The following is a 21,028-nucleotide window of genomic DNA, read 5'->3' as shown; positions in this document are numbered from 1 at the left end:
CAGAAAAATCTAGTCAAAACCATTTCCTCCACACACATCTCAGTTTTTGTGACATAATCCTTCTATGGCGTTCCTCCTACTTCATCAGCTTTTCCTTCTCACTTTACAGGGCTTTAAAACAATTACCTCCATTTATTTATAACTTGTAGATGTCAGTTTTCTCCTTCCACCATGCGGGTCCCAGGGACAGAACTTGTATCATCAGTTTGTCAGCGAGTGCCCTTACCTACTGAGCTCTCAGGCTGCCCTCCCTTGACCTATTTTAAATGATAACATGTCTTACTATATAAATTGTAAGGTCTCATTTATTCTCATGGTATTCAATCCATTTCTCATATAGGCCACCAAGGTATCCTGTTTAGAATATATTCACGTTAGTTCCTAACTTAAAATTGCTCAATGGTTTATCATTTATATGAAACAAAATCCCAAATTCTTGCCAAGGCCTACAACCCCCTGAATGATCTCTCTACTTGTCTAACAGTGTCTTGATATCTCCTGCCAGCCTACATTTTGCAGTCTTTATTCCTATGTACAGCTCGACTAGGACATTTGACCTTATTGTGTATATATTTCTCTCCTGTGGGACACATGGCAATGGTGAGAACAGTTTGGGTTGTGATATTTGGAGGCAAGGATGCCACTAACCTACATATGACAAGATGGCCTCCTGTGACAAAGAATCATACAACCCCAAATAAAACGCCCCTGCTCTCAGTAGCAGAGCCTTTCCACTCGGTCACAGCATGGGCATTATCCTAGGTCGGGCATTTTACCCAATTAGTGTGGGGGGATTCTGACCCCTTTCCAGCAGTTTTCACAGTTTACAGGAAAGGGCCATTTTGTCCGACTGCAAAGCAGTGTAGAAGTGTCCTGGAAACTATTGCAGCAGTGCCCTTTGGTGTGCGGTGTCACTGGTTCAAAAGAACAAGGTGAGAGAGAGTCCCTGAGAGTTATCTTTCCCCTTTCAAAGAAGTTAAGGGTTGAATATTCACTGGATGCCCAACCTCTGAGGCGGTTTGATAAGCACAAGAAGGTCAAGTTCAATACCCCTGGCATTTACACAGCCTTCTTTGGCTTAAATGTTATTGGCTTTCCATCCTGTTCCTCATAAGATTCTGCTATTCTAAGAACATTTGCTGGTAAGATACCAAGTGACTTAAACTGTGGCCTCCTTAAGTTTTGCTGATTAGGTAGCTTAGCCAATTGCATACTCTGGCGTTGTTTTACTTTGAAACATTCTAATTTTCTTATCTGCAAAAACTAGGATTGAAAAATAGCATATTATATCATTTGATAATACTTCAGATCAAAAAACTGTTCAGCCCTACATTCTATTCTGATGGCCACATTACCAATACTGTGTCAGCTGGATAGTGTGATGCTACAAGAAGCTATGTGCTATGTTCCGCAGAATGCCCTTGGTCCACTTTCATTCATGTAGGGATCTGTTCCTTCCTAACTGAGGGAAGGGGACCCATCACTTCCTTTTTATGACTTTCTAACTCTTAAGAAACCATCACAGTGAGTTGAAATCTACCTCCCTGGAATATGCACTTAGTGTTCTTATTTTTGTCCCTTGCAGCAATGGAAGTTTATCTTCAATTCCTCTTAAGACACTCCTTCATGTTGAAAATTCCACTTGTGTTCTGAAGCTAAAAATAATCTCAACTGAAGGCCTAGTGAGTACTAAACCAATTCATTTTAATTTATTATATTTTACCTTATTCTACTTGAAGTGAATTCTAGTATAGCATAAAAAATAGTGGTCAAAGGTAAACAAAGAGTGGGAAGAACCAGTAAGGATAGCATGTAAAGTATAAGAACAAACAAGACATTAACACAGAAGTATGTACTAGCTGGTTCCTTAAACCCAGGAAACCAAAGACGAGTTAGAGGTTTAAATGATCAGTAATAGGAAACATTTTTCTGTCTTTATCTCAAATGTGCCACTCTCAAGTGGGCCTTCCTCTGAAGAGCCTTGTGCATTATTGAATGCAGTGTGCCCTGTGTGACTGATTCATAATGCACTTATGCTGTCAGCCTCTGAAAAAAATGTGCCAGCCAAAAATAAAACTAGAATTTTGCAATGAATCTGATTGCAGTTTAGAGAAAGCATTTCTTCCGTTGTTTCACACAACTGGTTTTAATCAGAACAGCTCAACTAGGGTTGTTCTAAAGTAGTGTACAACTATGCTTTGCTAGACCAGGCAGGTTTATACTGAAAATAATGAATTGTATTCGGATTTTAATGAATTTATATGAAACTAAGTTTCTCGGATCATTATGCCCGTAGAATCTTCATAGAACACAAATGTTTATGTAGCCTGATCCTATTAGGTTTTCAAGTTTTATTCCATAACTGATAAAAAGGATTCACTAGTCTATTTAGTTTTAGGGTGTTTGTTGTTTGTTTTGAAACACTGTTTTGTGTAGCTTACCATCCTCCAAGCTCTATGGCTGAGGACGTGTCTAAACTCTTGATCCTACAGCCGCCACCTCACAAATGCTGGGACTCCAGGTGTACATCCCACAAATTTTTATTGCCTAAATAACTTCTGTATCTTCAGCAGTGTCAAGGAGGACAATTAAGAAGGCTAGATTCCTGACATTCCACTCCATGCTTGTCTGTATTAATTCCAAAGGGCAATTTTGAAACGAGTTAGAAAGCAGTCTTATTCACAGATAGGCTAATTTAAATCCTGACCATTAGCATTTATTTGTCTGATTTTGACCTTTTTGAGTTTCTCGAAGTCTCAGTTTTTCTCCTCTGTGTGTAGCAGTCTACTAGTATCCCTTACCTTGGAATGCTGTTTATAGAATTAGTACATTACCAGTTGTTTGTGGGACTTGGTTTTGAAAAAAAAAATGGAGTGCTTTATGCAGATTATTAAACTTATTGAATGACCCTAAATATTAATATATTTAAGTAGTATGTATACACAATATTTAGCATGGAACTACTCAATAAACATAAGTTGACTACATTTAAACAAATGAAAGAAAGTATCAGTTAAGTGTGGATCTGTTTATAGCTATGGTTACAGAGTAGCTAGAAGGGAGCAAGGCACTGTGTACGGTACTAAGAGATCCAGAAGCCAGGGCTGAGGCTATCTGGGGTAGAAATGGGAGGAACTCAGATGTTAATCTGTTAAAATTCCTCACTGCTCAGATAAGGAAGATTAAACTCAGGGAATAAAATCCTCCAGGCTCCTCTCACGTACTGCAAGGACTAAACACTTGCAGTTTGTCTGGGATGACACTCTTTCCCTGAAATATTCTCAAGTCTTAGAAGAGCTGGGTCTCTTGTTTCTTAAAGTAAAGCAAAATACCTTCTGTGTCCGAATGCTGGTGACAAACATACTTGGTACTTTTGTGCCACTTTGGAAAGTAAGGGAAGAACATAAGACGGAAGTCAAGCACTTTTCAGAAATCGACATCTTCTTTTTCTGAATTATGATATCCAAGGTAGAATCCTCACTATATAAACTCTGGGGCCTAGAGAGGTGGCTCAGCAGTGAAGAGCACTTGGTGTCCTTGCAGAGGACCCCCCAGAAAATTTACAACCATGTGAAACTCCAGTTCCCAGAGCTCCAAAGCCCTCTCTGTTGCTCTTGCAGAGGACCTGGGTTTGGTTTGCCCATACCAGATTCTTCACAACCATTCATAACTCCAGTTCCAGAGGATCTGACACCCTCTTCCGAGCTCCATGGACACCAGGCATGCACATGGTACACATACACATACATGAAGGCAAAACACTCCTGAAATAAAAGTGTCAAAATTTACAAATAGAATTGCTCAGTGTAGTTCCAAAAGACTCCCAAACCGTATAGGTTTCTGTTGCTCTTGGTTGATTCCCAAAGGTTGAAGGTAAGTCTCTCTTCTTGAAGACAGCACACACTAGGGTACAGAAAATTCAAGCTGGATCTGACCTGAAAGCCTCTTTCCTGAGGTCTAGCTTTCCTGGTACCCAAAGATGTTATTGAGCTGACAAGGGAGGGAAGCAATCAGGAGTCCTACCTCCTGTGAACCCCAACATTGCTAAACTGGTGCAAGTATCCCTAAAGGTGCCACAGAGACATTCGTAGCTGGCAATAACTAACAGTGGCCTAGTGAAACTTAAGGCCTGCTCAGTAAGAGGGAACTCACGCCTGGTTCTGGAGACCTAGCTACATGGAGCTGGTGCTGGTAGAGAGAGCTTACTGCTGCCAGTTTATTGAATTATCACAGTTCCTAACTGCGCAAGTGTAGTTCTCACCCCTCATCAAAGAAGCTTCCCTTTATAGCAAATAGAGACCATGACAGAAAATCACAATCTGTCAAAATAGAGACATCAACTGATCATCAGCCCATGATACATCTGCATCACAACTCTGGCACCTAGGGTCAGGGACCATCGAGAAAGAGGGGGGGCAGAAAGAGCCAGAGAAACAGAAAGTCTGCTGAGAGTCTGTCTTCGAGAAATGACGGGGAAGCTACACTCACAACACCTCAACAATATGGCAGCCTGAACAAGGACACCACCAATAGACTAACATGGGTCTGAGAACTCCACAGGACCTAACTGCTAGACAAAGAACTACAACTACTAATGGCTGCTGGGAGGAGAGAAGGAGAAGCAGTTTTTCCCAAGGATGAACGCTGTATTTGATTGTCCTTTACAAAGTGGCCAGAGCTAAAATCATATACACACAAGCAATACTAAACAGAATCAGTAGGCTGTGTTAGTGCGTGCGTGTATGTGTGTGTATGTGTGGGTATATTTTGGATATTATTATTGTGTGTGTACACAATAATAATAAAGGAAAAGAGGCCATCAATCTGAGGTGGGGTGAAAGGGGATATGGGAAGGATTGGAGAGTAGTAAGAGAAGGGGGGAAATGATGTAACTATATTTTAGTTAAACTTTTTATTTATAAAATAAATTTTAAAAATAAAATTTAAAATACCATGGCATTTGAAGATTTTCCAAACATTTTCCCATGTCTTGGTAATCTATAATAGTCATATACAAGCCTCAGTGCCAAACACACATACAGGTGCCATGCTCTCGTGCACACATACACACATACACACACACATACACATGTTCATGTGTGCATCTTGGACTGACTGACATTTATTCACTTTACATCCCACTATTAGGCCATCTCCTTCTAGTACCCCCTCATGCAGATCCTCTTCCCATTCCTCCCTCCTCAACCCCACATACTACAACGCCCACCCCCCTCCGGTACAACAAGTCACTGCAATACTAGGCACTTCTTCTCCCACTGAGACTGTTCAAGGCAGCCCAGTTAGGGGAACAGGATCAGGCAGGCAGGCAGCGGATTCAGGGACAGTCCCCTCTCCAGTTGTTGAGGGACACTCATGAAGACCAAGCTTCACATCTGCTACATACATGCAAGGGGCCTGGGTACAACCTGTTCTCACTCTTTGGTTGGTGGCTCAGTCTCTGGGAGCCCCCAAGGGTCCAGGTTAATTGACTGTTGGTCTTCCTATCCTCTGTGGAATCCCTATCCTCTTCAGGGTCCTCAATTCTTCCCCTAACTCTTCCATAAGAGTCCCCAACCTCCATCTAACGCTTAGGTGTGAGTTTCTGCATCTCTTTCCATTGGCTGCTGGGTGGAACCTCTCATAAGATGACAGTTATACTAGGCTCCTGTCTGCAAGCATAACAGTGTCATTAATAGTGTCAGGGATTAGTTCTTGCCGGTGGGATGGGTCTCTATTTGGGGCAGTCATTGTTGGCCATTCCCTCAGTCTCTGCTCTATCTTTGTGCCTACACATCTGGTAGGCAGGTCACATTTTGGGTTGAAGGTTGTGTGGATGGGTTACTGTCCATATCTCTCCACTAGGAGTTCTTCCTGGCCACTTCAGACTCCACTGCTAGGAGTCTCAGTTTGAGTCGCCCCCATAGACCCCCCAGGGTTATCCCTCCATCCCAGATCTCTGACATGTCCTCACGATTGCCCCTACTCACCATTCTCTGGTTTCCATTCTCTCCCTACATATGATTCCCCACCCACCCACCCCACGCTCCTCCCCATCCCCTGTTCCATCCAGTCTCTCCCTCCACCTACATTTGACATCTATTTTATTTCCCCTTCTGAGTTCAACCTTTCTCTCCTTGTTATTTGACTTTTTTGGTCTTTTGATTATAGTGTAGTTAACCTGTATTTTATGGCTAATATCCACATATAAGTGAGTATATACTATGCATGTCCTCTTGGGTCTGGGTTACCTCACTCAGGATATTTTCTAGCTCCATCCATTTGCCTGCAAAATTTATGATGTCTTTGTTTTCAATAACTCGTAGGATTCTATTGTGTAAATGAACCCCACTTTCTTTATCTTCAGTTAAGGGACATCTAGGTTGTTTCTAGTTTCTGCTATTACAACTAAAGCTGCTACAAGTATAGTTGAGCATGTGTCCTTGGTGGAATGATGGGGCATCTTTTGGGCATATGCCCAGGAGTGGTATAACTGGATCTCGAGGTAGAACTATTCTCAATTTTCTGAGAAACCACCAGATTGATTTCCAGAGCGGTTGTCCCAGTTTGCATTCCCACCAGCGATGGAGGTGTACTTCCCTTGCTCCACATCCTCGCCAGCATGAGCTTCTCCTTTACGTTTTTAATCTAAGCCATTCTGACGGATATAAGGTAGAATCTCAGAGTCAACTGATTTGCATTTCCCTGATGACTAAGGATGTTGGTTGGGCATTTCTTTAAGTGCTTCTCAGCCACTCGAGATTCCTCTGATGAGAATTCTCTGTTTAGCTCTATACCCCATTTTTAAATTGGGTTATTTGGTTTGTTGGTGCCTGACTTCTTGAGTTTTGGGTATATTTTGGATATTAGCCGTCTATCAAATGTAGGATTGGTAAAGATCTTTCCCCAATCCGTAGGCTGCTGTTTTATCCTATTCATGGTGTCCTTTCATAAGATTCCATTTATCAATTACCGATCTTAGAGCCTGAGCCATTGGTGTTCTGTTTAGGAAGTTGTCTCCTGTACTAATGAGTTCAAGGCTATCCCCACTTTCTCTTCTACTAGACTTAGTGTGTCTGGTTTTATGTTGAGGTCTTTGATCCATATGGACTTGAGTTTTGTGCAGGGTGACAAATATGTATCTATTTACATTCTTCTACATGCAGACATCCAGTTAGCCCAGTGCAGACGTCCAGTTAGCCCAGCACCGTTTGTTGAAGATGCTCTCCCTTTTCCATTGTATGGTTTGGGCTTCTTTGTCAAAAATCAATTATCTGCAAGTGTGTGGGTTTGTTTCTGGATCTTTGATTTGATTCCATTGAGCAACCTATCTGTATACCAAATACTGTGAGGTTTTTATCACTATTGCTCTGTAGTACAGCTTGAAGTCAGGGATGGTGATTCCTCCAGAGGTTCTTTTATTGTTTGGGATCATTCGTTTTCCATATAAAATTGAACATTGTTCCTTCAAGACCTTTAAAGTATTGTGTTGGAATTTGGATGAGAGATGCATTGAATCTGTAGATTTGTTTTGGGAAGATGGCCATTTTCACTATATTAATCCTGCCAACCCATGAGCATGGGAAAAGCTTTCCATCTTCTGATTTCTTCCTCAATTTCTTTCTTCAGAGACTTCAAGTTCTTGTCATACAGATCTTTTCCTTGCTTAGTTAGAGTCACAGCAAGAGATTTTTTTTATTATTTGAGACCATTATGACTCTCCAACTTCTCAGTTTATCGTTTGTATAAAGGAGGGCTACTGATTCCTTTGAAATAATTTTGTATTTGGCCACTTTGCTGAAGGTAAAACAGTTTCTTAAGAAACAATAGGAAAGGAACACGGCGTCCTTTGCTCAGAGCACATTGGCTGGAATACCAAACACAAAGGAAGTTGCCCTGGAGAGTAGTTCTTTGTGAAGATGACAAAAATATTCAGGGCACCGCTGTTTCCAAGTTGAGCTTCCTTGTTGAAGTTTACTTCGCAGGAAAAAAGAAAAGAGAAAATGTCTTAATTTTTATAGAGTAATAAAATCATTGGAAAATAATCAGTAATATTTCAGAGAATTATAAATATTTCTAATGGCAGAGATTTACAAGAGGGCTGAATTCATCATGAATTATTTATTTATTGCTTCTAGTTTGTTTCTGATTTTTTTTTCTTTTTTGAGGTAGGGACTCTCTTCTGGAACTCATATGTAGGCTAGGATGGCCTCAATCACAAAGGAACCTGCTGATTCCTAGTGCTGGGATTAAAAGTGTGCACCACCGCACTCAGCTATCTGTAATTCTTAATTGCCTATGTTATTGAATCTCTCATCTTCCTGTGAAACAAAACCTAAACCCAAATTCTTCTAAACCCGAGGACTACCCAGCTGCTCACAAGTAATATTCCTAGATATTTGGTACATTTCAAAATAAAAGTTTTCTGAATAAATAGCATTCTATCGGTTTTTGTTCTGCTCATACTTTGAATTACTTTTTTATTTTAGCAGTTCTGGGTCAAATACTTTTATGTTATTAACTATCAGACTAGAATAATTTTAATGAAATAGACACTATTTAAGTTACTTAAAACAAAGTTGGCATCTAAAATTCAAAGAACTACTAGCAGATTTCAGACATTTTACACTACAGCCTAGAATACATAGGCTGCTTCGTCACTCATTACACACACACATGCCTAAAAGTGAACAAGAATTTCATGGACTACTATTTTGACTATTAGAGATTTATTTTCATATTCTATTATTTAAAAAAAACTGTGTTCCTAACCAACCAAATTGACATCTAGATTCCTTTGCAAAACTTCATAAATATGGATCAACAGATTTTTATTAACCAAAGCAAGGTTCCTCTTTTTTATAATCCAAAATAGAAATTTATTCCTGTTCAGTTAGAAAAATACTCATTGTGGTTCATGTATTAATCCATTTTCTATTTATATAACAGAATATTTGAGGTTAGGTATTTTATAGGGGAAAATGTTTGTTTGTCTTAAAGTCTTGGAAGCCAAGAGTAAATATTGGGCAGCCCTGTCTATTCACGTTCTGTGTTGATGGAATAACAACTATGGAAGTAGCCTAGAGGAGATCACATAGCCAGAAGCAATAGAGACTCAGGCCCCAGGCCTGCTCCTTTTGTACAGTCTGATTTCTCCAGAACTAACTGACATCTTATGAAAACTATGTTAATCTCGTTTGTCTTAGTTAGGGTTTACATTGCAGTGAAGAGACACCATGACCAAGGCAACTCTTATAATGACAACATGTAATTGGGGTTGGCTTAGAGGTTCAAAGGTTCAGTCCAGTATCATCAAGTCAGGAACATGAAAGCATACAGGCAGCCATGGTACAGGATGAGCTGAGAGTTCTACATCTTCATCTGAAGGCTGCTAGAAGACTGGCTCCCATGTAGTTAGGAAGATGGTCTCATTGTCCACCTCTACAGTAATGCACTTCCGCCAACAAGGCCACACCTTCTAATAGTGCCACTCTGGGCCAAGCATATTCAAACCATCATATCATTTCAGGGAGGAACTTTTAGAGTCCTAATCACTCTACTGCTTGGCCCCATTTCTTGATTCTGCCACCTTAACACTGACAAAGTGGGGACCACGATCCTAGCATTGGAGCCTATACAGGACATACTAAAACCATATGCAGCAGTTTGATGACATCATATTACTGATTTTACTGAGAAAACTGAAGCTTCCTTGTGTTACAGAAACAGGTTTCACCCTCTGGCTCCATACTTTACTAACATTAAACTTTCAGTTTTATTTTTCTATGGTTCATAAATTGATGTGCAAATTGGGTAGGCCTGTTTCAGTACTCATACAGAGCCATTTGCAAGATGTCAACAGAAGGCATATCTTGTAAACATGAGGTAACTGTGTTCACTGAGGAGACAGACAGTAGGAGGAATATTACTACAGAAGCCAGAGGCTTCAGTCCTTAACTGTAGATTTGTGAGTAGAGTAATTTCCATTCTAGAAGTGACATTGTTTTAAAATATTTCAAGGTAAAATCTAATTTTATGGTTCCATGTTTCTAAGCTAACAGCTATTAAACAGAAAGTGTGCTTCAATATTATGGTTATACCTGGCAAAATAATAGCCTAGTTGTATGGGTCTTTCTCACTGCTGTGACGAAATGCCTGATTGTCAGAAGCTATCCAGGAGAAACAACAACAACAACAACAAAAACAAAAAACAAAAAAACAAAACAAAACAAAAAACCAAACAAACAAATAAAAAAAAAACAGATGAGTTTCTGGAGATGGCCTATTGTATTGCGGGGATGAACAAACCCTGATGTGCAAGGTCTGCAGAGATTTCATCTCAGGATTGGCCCTTGCTATTATGTCTTTCCTATTATTGTCAAATAGTATAATGATCCCCGGGCATTAGCTCTCCCTATTGGGCAGATTTTCTGCAGATCAACCAAAATATACTCTCTTATAGTAATGCTATATAGACAAATAGATGATTTCTTAATTCCTAACAATGATTCTATAGAATTCTCGAATTTATACTAGTAATGTTGAGCCCCCTATAAAAAAGGCTTCAATTAGGGCACTGTAAATCTTCATGTGTCACAGACTAACCATATAAGGATAGAAAGCAGGTTTGAAATGGATTTACCATCCGGGAAAATATTCCTATGAACTGACTGTGAAACTATCATCTGATAACTAGGGTCATAAACTGGGAATAGACAATTTGTTGTAGGTGGAAGGACAGAAGATTAAATATTGACTAGATTTATTTGTATAAAACTTCAAAACTAATGAGACACTGGGCAGATGATTTCCCTCTTGATGAATCCTTGCTAACTAATGACATAAGAATTATCGTTTTAAACTCTTACTGAACCTGTGAAGTTAGTGACAGATAATGAGTGTTTAATTGGATAACTAGTCTTATTGGAAGCTCATGTAAACATTTCCAATTTCTTAATTCAATTTATGATTTGAATTTATGCTTTAAACTTGTGAACTTTTGAAAAAAGATGTTTGGAATACCATGTGATTATGTATCCTGAGAAATACAAGAACTAGGAACGATGACAATAGGAGAGCAGAGCGAGCAGAGCAGAGAGAGCAGGTTTTTGTTTACCATGAGATGACTTCTTTTTACTTGGGAGATTTTCCTCTAGGGTTTTTCCCACTAACAGAAATAGAAAGGTAGAAGCTTTTTCTTTCTCTGAGTTATAAAGGTTGGAGCTTATTTTTCATCCAGAATGAGTGAGTTTTTCCTGCACTGACCCTTGCTCAATGAACTTTCTCCTGGGGGCTTTTGCTCCATCCACCAATTTTATATGTACATTGTAAGTATAGGTGTGTGTGTATAAGTATGTAAGTTGATGAGACAGGTGGTTGGACCCAACAAAAATGTGAATGTGTGTGTGTGTGAATGTGTGTGTGTGTGTGTGTGTGTGTGTGTGTGTGTGTGTGTTTCTGTGCATACTTCCTGTGTAAAACTTTTTCTTTCTGCGAGCATGACTTTCTTTTCCTGGTTCACTAAAAGTTAATTACTCCAAGTCTCCAGCTTCCCTGGTCAACAAGAGGCAAGGCTTCTGGGCAAGAGAAAAAAGAACCTTAGCAATAAATCCTCTGCCAAATTCCCCACTGCTATGCAGCATACGTTAACTGCCAAAGAATTATAAAGTAAGTTTAAAGTAAGTAAGAGTTAAGTTTCCTACAAGGCTGGAGATCATCGGTCTTTTGGCCTGCATCCAATGCTTCAGATCAGTTCACCTAAGGCCAGGCAGGCCCCTGGAACATGATAAAAGTGACTTTAAAAAGGAAGGGTTTGATTCAGTGTCTGAGAGTCCCAAGGGTCCAGGTTAGTTGACTATGTTGGTCTCCCTATGGAGTTCCTATCCCCTTAAAGGCCGCAATCCTTCCTCCTGTTTTTCTATAAGAGTCCCCAAGCTCAATGTGGCTGTGGATGTCTGCATCTGTCTGAGTCAGCTTCTGGGTGAAGCACTCGGAACCACCAAGCGAAGAACATACACAGGCTGGACCTAGGCCTCCTCGCACACGTAGAAGATGTGAAGCTTGGTCTTCATATGGGTCTCAAACAACTGGAACAGGGGCTATCCCAAAAGCTGTTACCTGTAAGTGGAATATGTTCTTTTAGCTGGGCTGCCTTGTCTGGCCTCAGTGGGAGAGGATGCACCCAGCCTCACAGACACTTAATGTGCTAGGGTCATGGGATACCCATGGGAGCCCCCAATTGCTCAGAGGAGAAGGGGGGAAAGGACTGTGGGAGGAGGTGACTGGGAGGAGGGTCAGTGAGCAGAATGTAAAGTGAATAAATAAAAAGCAACAACAATAAAAAATTAGCAATGAAAAAAAAGGAAGCATTTAATTTTGCTCAGGTGGGGATATGGTTCATCACAGTGAGGAAGGCATGGTGATTAGTCACATTGTATCCACAATCAGGAAGCAAAAAGAGGTGAATGTTGATGCTCAGCTAGCTATCCCCTAGATAAGTCTAGGTCCTCAGCCCATAGAATGGTGCTTCTTACATTATGGGTAAGTCTTTCCACCCAATTAACCCAGTGTAGAAAATTCATCAGACATGTCCATGGGCTTGTCTCCTAGGTGATTCTAAATCTTGTCAAGTTGGTGATCTTAACTATCAGAGGAGTCTTTGCTTATTTCTGTATGTAAAATATTTTTTATCTCTATTAACAAGAGGACTCTTAAACAACAGACTATGACACTGTGTATAAGTATAGTCCAAGAGTCTGATAATTGTGATTATTCCCCATTCTTGATATCTAAATATGTATTTTAAAACATGGCCATTTTTCTTTGTGCCAAAAATTTAATGTGCTCTATAACACAGCCCCAAGGTATTCTAGTTTGAGAATGAAACGTCCCTGGCAAGTCCCTGTGTTGAATGCTTAGTCTCCAGCTTGGGTCTATGTGTGATGGTTAATACTGATGGTCGATTTGACAACTTGGCCTAGGAAATGGGTCTCTAGGAATATCTGTGAGGGATTATCTAGGCTAAATTAACACCTGGCGTTGTTTATCAAGGGTTGTCTGGACTAGGTTAATTGAGGTGGGAAGGCAAAATAACGCTGAGCACAGGTATCCTTCTTTGCTTCCTGTCTACAGACACTGTGAGACCAGTTGCCTGCTGCCATCAGGCTCCTGCTGGCGTTCCTTGCCTGCGATGTTGGACACTCTTAAACTCTGAGCAAACAAAAGCCCTTTCTTAAATTGCTTTTGTTAGATATTTTGTATCAGCCACAAGGAGAGTTAACTGAAATGGAATGCTCTCTGGGGAGGTTTGGAAACTTTTAGATAGATGAAGTACAACACTCCCAGCTTGATTGTGTAGGTAGACCTAATTCACTGCTACCCCCCCCCCTGCCTCTCTGCAAAGCAAGGTGAGTAGACAGGTGTCTACGTCATGTTCCTGAAACAACAGAATGAACAGTCAAGGACTAAAATCTAGCACTGTGACCGAGACAAAATTCTACCTGCTATAGTTGTTTATGTCAGTTAACTTTATTACAGCAACAAATAAATAAAAAAAAAAAACAAAAGGCAGCAGCAACAATTGCAAAAGAACCCCGACAGAAGAGTTCTTATATTTCAATGTTTTCAGGTGCAACTGTCTTGAAAACCCACTTTAATGCTTGATGTTTTGTCCTTTTCCTGTCCCCATTGAAATCTCAATGTGAAAACTAAACTTCATAGCAAAGGAGCCTTTTTAAAGTGTTTTGATGAATTGGAAAGGAGCTGATGCTGTGTTCAGTCTTTCTATGTATTCAGAGTAAAGAGTAGATTATTTAAATAACTGTAGTTCATACTCACATTTGACTTTTGATGTTACACACTGGTGTCAAACTTGAGGACTGATTCCTATCGCGGGTGGACATAGGCAGTGACTAAGGCAGTTTCTGGTTGACACAAACCTCCTGACAGGACCTCCTCCGCAGCCTTTCTGAGTGTTCCTGAGCTTGCAGTCCAGAATGCCGGTGGCCTTCCCCTAGAGTTGTTGTGGCTCCTTCTGGGTTTTCTTAACTCAGTCCCCATTTTCTGTCATGTAGACATTTCTCCTATGAAAACTACTTTGCATTTGATTCCATCTTGGCATCAACTTCTAAAAGAATCTAGCCAGATGCATTCTGTTAGAGAGTATCAACAGTAAAAAGAAAGGAAGCTCAGGGAGGAGCTAAAGGTTAATGGGTGTCCTTCAACAAGCGTGGTCAGGAACGGTCCTTTGAGCAGTTGAAGAAATGGTGATTTACACAGTAAAGTGTATTGCTTCACCAATCCGTGCTAGATCAGCACATGCACTCCTTACCCCAAATGTGACAGTTTTGAGTACAACTGCTTATATTGTTCTTTGTGAGTATAAGGAGAATATACTGAGAGTGTGTAATTATGTAGCAGTCCACATCAAGTCAATGCATACATAGAATCCAGTTATAAAGGATGAGAGAAAAGCTCCAGATACCCTAAGACTGCAGGAACTGCTGTTTACCCATAGACTTGCATTTCTATTCATCATGCTTCATTGTGGCTTGAACTTCTACTTTCATGTTTAATTTGCTAGTAAGACAGCGGGCTACATGCTAACTCTTAAATCAGTAGATTTAAAATATTAAATTAGGCGGGTCACTGAGAAGGCTCATCAGGAACCCGAGTTCCTCCTCAGAACTCACATGATGGAAGGAGAGAACTGATTCCCCAAAGTTGTCCCCCTCCCCATTCTCCCTCTGACACACACACACACACACACACACACACACACACACACACACAAAGTTTAAAAATATAAAATAACATTGAGTTTATTGTTTTTCTCTTGACTTTTCCAATGCTGTTCCCTAGAACATTTGCTAAGTTGCTAATGAAATGGTCTTAAAATTCAAATGGTCAAATACAGAAAGGTCATTAATCTTATTTGGGTCTGAGCTGTGAAATCATTTGTTTGTCTGTTTACTGAAAGGAGGTCTCCTGTAGCTTAGGCTGGCCTCAAACTCACCATAGCTAAAGACGACCCTGAACTTCAGATCTTCTCGCCTCCCCCTATACAGCTAGGTGTGCAGGTGTGAGACACCGCACAGTTTTATAAACTCTCAATAATAGCCTTTTCATCACCCTTTGTTCCCATATACTGAATTTTTTAAAACCATGTTGCATTGAGAAGTCAGGGTAAATTTGTATTTCACTTAACCTAAGAATTCAAGGAGGAATACATACATTTCATTTTAGCCATTGAAAACTTCACACAATTTTTAGTTTTTAATTTTGTTTGTTAGGCTTTGAAGAAGCTTTATAGCTTTAAAACGATTCTTTTTGAATACTTGCAAAGGTCTTTTTGAATACTTTCGGACACTTAGCTCGGAATGGGTTTTCCTTGCTTGCTCTGTTGCCAGAAGCCTACATCGTACCTCTCAAAGAAAGCAAACTTCCTTTTTGTCTGCAGAAGGACAAATACCAGCAAAAGCATTTTTCATAAGAAAAGGGTTATTCCAAGCTCTATTTCCCCAAGCTTAAGAGAGAGGAGTTACAGCTGAGAAAGGAGAAGAGTTTCAATGATGTCATGTAGGTTTTATCTTACATAAGCAGCAGAGTGAGGGAATTCCAGAATTAGTAAACTCACTGGTACAGCTGTGCCCTGAGACGTCCAAGAAGCTCTTTATATATTCAAGACTGGACATCGTGCTCCATATTAGCCTTTTAATTGGTTCCCTCTGTTTCCAGGCTACTAAAACATTTATAAATGGATCTATGATGCAGTGCATGGTCATTTTGACTAACATATTAGTCACCAAGTCCTTGCACATGTTCTTTTCAGAGACCGGATGTAGCAACTCTGTGAGTACTGGAGACAGTGTGACTGCAGCGGCCACTCTGGAAATCGGTGTGCGGGTTTCTCAAAGAACTAGAAATAGATCTGCAGAAGCCAGCCACACCACTCTCATACCCAAAAGACCTTCCTACGGAGGGGCTCGCTCATTCCTGTTCCGATCTAATCTAGTCACAATAGCCAGGACACGAACACAGCTTAGATATCCACCAACTGAACAGTAGCCAGTGGGGGGGGGGAAACATGGCATTTTCATACAATAGGTTATCATTCAGCTATTAAGAAAAACAAAAATTTTAGGCAAATGAATGTAACTGAAAACAATTATCCCCAGTATGGTAGCTCAGAAAAAACAAACATCAAATGTTTTCTCTCGTACACGGATAATAGCTTTTAAACTTTCAACAAGTACTTTTCATTTGCAATACCCACAGAGGTTAGGAAACTAGTGAGGGGGAGGACATATTTCAAGGAAGGGGACATAGAATACGATACAATAAAGAGGGGATGGCAGGGCAGGGCAGAAGAGGAAGTGTGGGAAGGGATAACTAATACTAAAGGTCTTTTTAAAAAGCCATATGAAATCTATGGTAGCTATGTGGGGTTTAATGGAGTTACCTTATGCTGGGGGTGGGGGGACAGTACCCTAGCTAGACACCATACACTACCAAATGAAATGCCTTATTCCAAAGTAGGTTAGCTCTTTTTGAATTTTTGACCACTGGACTCCTGTAAGTTCCCTAAACATTACAGGCTATTGCTAATGCTCTTGGTTACCCTCTGGAACCTGGCAGTCAGAACCTATGGCTGAACATACCACATACTCAAGTCCTAGAACGTGGGAAAACCTAGCTGGTACTCAACCAGAAGCTTCATTTGTGCTGACTGACTTTCACAGGGCTGAGATTCCTACGCATGCTACCAGCGAAAAGAAACCAGCAATCTTACCCACCTGTCAAGCTTGCAAGCTGCATTAATGACCTGCCTAGAGAGTTATACACACTGCTGCAATGGAGGCACGGGTGCCCAACCGCTTTCTACTGATCTGTGGCTTAAAGAGATGGAACCCATATCTGACACTGCCAACGGAACCAAGAACCTGTGGCAGTTAGGGCATAGGTCCTACCTAGGGGAAAACCACTATGATTGTTCTATTGGAAGACATAACATTTAAATGACCCTTAATGACTTATTGCTATAGCCATAGCTAAGTGCCCTCCCCAAACCAGAGGAGAAGTGTCTTCTTGCTGTAGATGGCAATTAACAGAGAGACTGCAATTGGTCAATGAGAAGAGAATAAAAGACTTCAGAGTGCTCAGCCCTACATGAGACATTTATATCACGGCCCTTCTCTCAAGGCTCAGGAATCACTGTGGATGAGGTGGTGAAAGGGTTGTAATAGCCAAAGGTAGTGGATGGCTTCAAGGAAACAGTGTTGGCCAGGCACAGCAGGAGAGATGCCCATATGAGCTTAGCAATTCTGAGAGCTTGTACAAGGCCAGAGCAAGCTTTTGCTAGACAGAACCCCAGCATGGGAGAGGGGAGGGGCACATAAGGTTCCACTCCTAGCTAAGGGGCTCTTGGCATTGGATTGCTGCAGAGAGAGGAAATGTCAGTTATTAATATTAGTTTTTTAATGGTGTGACATCTGTTGACCAAACTCCAGGGCAGGTCCCACACCCAGGAGTAGTTGGCCAACACAAACTGTGTATGTCTGTGTGTGTGTGTGTGTGTGTGTGTGTGTGTGAGAGAGAGAGAGAGAGAGAGAGAGAGAGAGAGGAGAGAGAGAGAGAAGTGGAATGGAAAGGAAAGGAAGGTGGGGAAGATGTGCAAAGATGAATATATAAGCAAAATACATTGTATAAATTATCAAAGAATTAAGTAAACATTAAAATAAGAAGCTACTAATTTAGAGGAATAATTAGTAAAAGTTTGGAAAAAAGCTAAGGGTTGTCTTTTGATTGACCAGACAGTTCTCAGTCAGTTCTAGTTGTTTCCTAAGAATTGGTGGCCAGCAGATCAGTTCTACCAAGGAAAGAAAATCGGCTTAAATAAAATAGAAGGTATAATTTAATACACGGAATTCAATCGAACAATATAATGGAAAGAGTTTCATCTAAACATTTTCTTTAGAGAGAATAGGTCTGGTGCATTGCCACAATTGACAGTATCTTTCTGGCTATTTCTCATTTTTTTTTTCCTTGATGGCTGTTTCACAGTTTTTCCCCCCCTTCGTTTACTCTCCTTTAGCATAGAGTAGAGCGAAAAGAGAGACCTTGCAGATCCAAAGGGAGTAGAGTACACTGGTCAGAGATGATCAGGTTTCACCTGGTAAACCTTTGTGTTTCTTATATTTCAAACACGATATGCATGCTACATGTTTTAGTTCTTCAACTTAAAACACAGTCTGAAAGCTCAGCTTCTTTGAATACATCATTGGACACAAAATGTATTCATTTTATCAGTGTAATTGAGCAAAATAAAAATAATGGAAACTTTAAAAATACTTATCTAAGTGGAATGATGTAAAATTATTTGAACATCATTGTTCTTTAGATATAAATAACAATGCAATAAAATAAAAATAAAATAAAGATGAAATATTAGTTGCAGAACTCTAGCAAAGCAGAGTTATCTAAATATAATAAAGTGGTTTCCATTGTTTATTTGAAAGAAGTAACAAGAATGTATAGTTAGAGTATTGTTTTAGGACTACAGAGCCAATTCTATCTCTTTTAAGTAAGGCTAAGGAAGAGGTCATATTACCTGTCTGAGGATGTTTCCTTCATAAAGTTGAGATCATTTATAATACCTGGAACACAGGATAATTACTAAAACATATAATTGCATTGTATGTCTGATATTCAATAGTTCATCAACAAATGTTATTTTTATTCTTTTGCCTTTTTTTTTGATTTTTTTTCTTATTTTCTCCATGCTTCACATTTACAAATTTCATGGAAAAATACCACAGTTGGTTTTCTTTTTTTTTTGCTCTTCTAAAGAGACTCTTATTTTTCTCTAGACTCTGAAAAAAAATCGGGCTGCTTTTTCAGGTCAATGAAAAACCCATTCAGAATTCCTTTTGAATTTTAAATTGCATAGCAACCAGAGTGAAATTTTGGCATTTCTGAGGTGTCAGCTGAGTATGAGTTCATAGACATTTCCAGGAATGGAAGAAACATAATATTGAATAGAGGGTTGTTTCTTCATTTTTTACGCAATCTTAAGAAAAGTCACTTACGAGTCTCCTATTTCAAAAATGTTTTGGAGATTAGGGACTAATGCTTTACAATTACTGTACTTATAGGGGTTGACAGAAACATGTCTATGATCACGTAAATTAGAAATTGGAGTAATCTGACAAATTTTAATGTCATTAAAATAGTAACTCAAAAATGGTAATAAAACCCAAAATGCAGAAGAGGCTGTGATTTGACTTTTAAGGGTAAGTTGAACAAAAATGTGGTACAGCAGAAGCCTGATAACTTATCACAGATGCCGATGCTGTGCTGTTACTTCAAAACTTACAAGGAAAATTAATCAATATGAAATGCAACTTAAAATACAGTTTAAATTGTTCATATCTCCACAATGATGATATGTATAAACATAATATTTTGACATTACTTCTAAGGAGTATATTTTTATTAACATCTAAATTTTTGTCTCCCTGGGTGTGGTGGTGTCTCACACCTTCGATCCCAGCACTTGGGAGGCAGAGGCAGGTGGATCTCTTGAGTTTGGGGTCAGCTTGGTCTACAGAGAGACAGATTTTTTTCTCTGTGGGTATAGAAAATAATTAAACCACCAATTCCTGCACTATCTACACATGCCTTTGTAAATATGTGTAATTATATTGCTGCCTGATGTTTCTATTATTTTTTCTCTATTTTCCTGGCTAAATTTAATGTGGCAGAATTTTCTACAGAGGGGATGTTCCTTGTTTGCTGCAACTACCTACCACAGAATTTTTTCTGTTCTCCCTTTCTTTTGATAATGCGTTGTTTGTTATGCTTCCTCAGTCTGGGATTACAGATGTGAGCTTTGACCCCCAGGAATTTCCCCCAAATATATTAAATATTATATTCTATATAAATTATTACTAATTTTTTCAGTGCTTAGGGTTAAACATAGGGCCTTGTGCATGTTAGTCGAGTTTTCTGTATCCCCGTCTCTCACAGACATCCTTTATCACTTTATTTTTGTTTTATGTGTGTTCGTGTTTTGCCTACTTGTGTGTCAGTGTGGAGTACCAGATCCCCAGGAACTGGAGTTACAGACAGTTGTGAGCAGCCATGGAGGTGCTGGGAATTGATCACAGGTCCTCTGGAAGAGCGGCCACTACTCTCTACATCTGGGCCGCCTCCCCAGACCCCTCACACACTTCTTAACCAAATTAAAATGGGAAGAAATTGGTGTCTCCAGTTCCATGTTGCGTATTTGTCGTGAATATTCTAAGATATACCTTTAACATATTAGTCTGAGTATTTTTTAACCAGTGTATTCACACATCTCATGGCAGATGTGTGCTGCTTTGCTCTGAGAGCCTTTTGTACTCTTTAACTTCATTTTCTTTTATTGTACGGAATTTGCTGGTACTTGGTTTGCATTTCACTAGAAATTAAATATTTAACCAATTCAAAAAGAGCCACCAATTCAAATTTTATACAATTGCTCATATATTTATTGTGTGTTATTTCTCTTCTAAAATTTATGTGTAAAGGCACACCTAACCAATATATTGCATTGAGATTTGGGGAACCTGAATTCTAAGAGCATGTTAGCCAATAGAACTGCTGTAGGATTAGGTTCTGTTCTCTGGGTCACCACCTATCTTACTTCCAAATGAGCTTAATAACTCAACTCAAGAATGTTAATAGTGGGGTTGGGGATTTAGTTCAGTGGTAGAGCGCTTGCCTAGCAAGCGCAAGGCCCTGGGTTCCGTCCTCAGCTCCGGAAAAAAAAAAAAAAGAATGTTAGTAGTTTAAAATGTAAAAAAAAAAATAGGCATTTATAAGTCTACTGACAGCTGAAGAGGGCATGCCCAGCTGTGCTGTCACCCTCCTCTTCAGCAGTAACATCTGCAGATCTCCTCACGTGACTCACACTGGCAAATAAAATCCTGAGCCACCTTACATATCTTCCTGTATACTTTGATTCTAGAGTTGATGTAAATTTTCTGGGCTA

Source organism: Rattus rattus, chromosome 3 (genome assembly GCF_011064425.1).
Source record: "Rattus rattus isolate New Zealand chromosome 3, Rrattus_CSIRO_v1, whole genome shotgun sequence".
NCBI classification, from domain to species: Eukaryota; Metazoa; Chordata; class Mammalia; order Rodentia; family Muridae; genus Rattus; species Rattus rattus.
The sequence above is the reverse complement of the archived record's forward strand: the minus strand, read 5'-3'. Positions refer to the sequence as shown.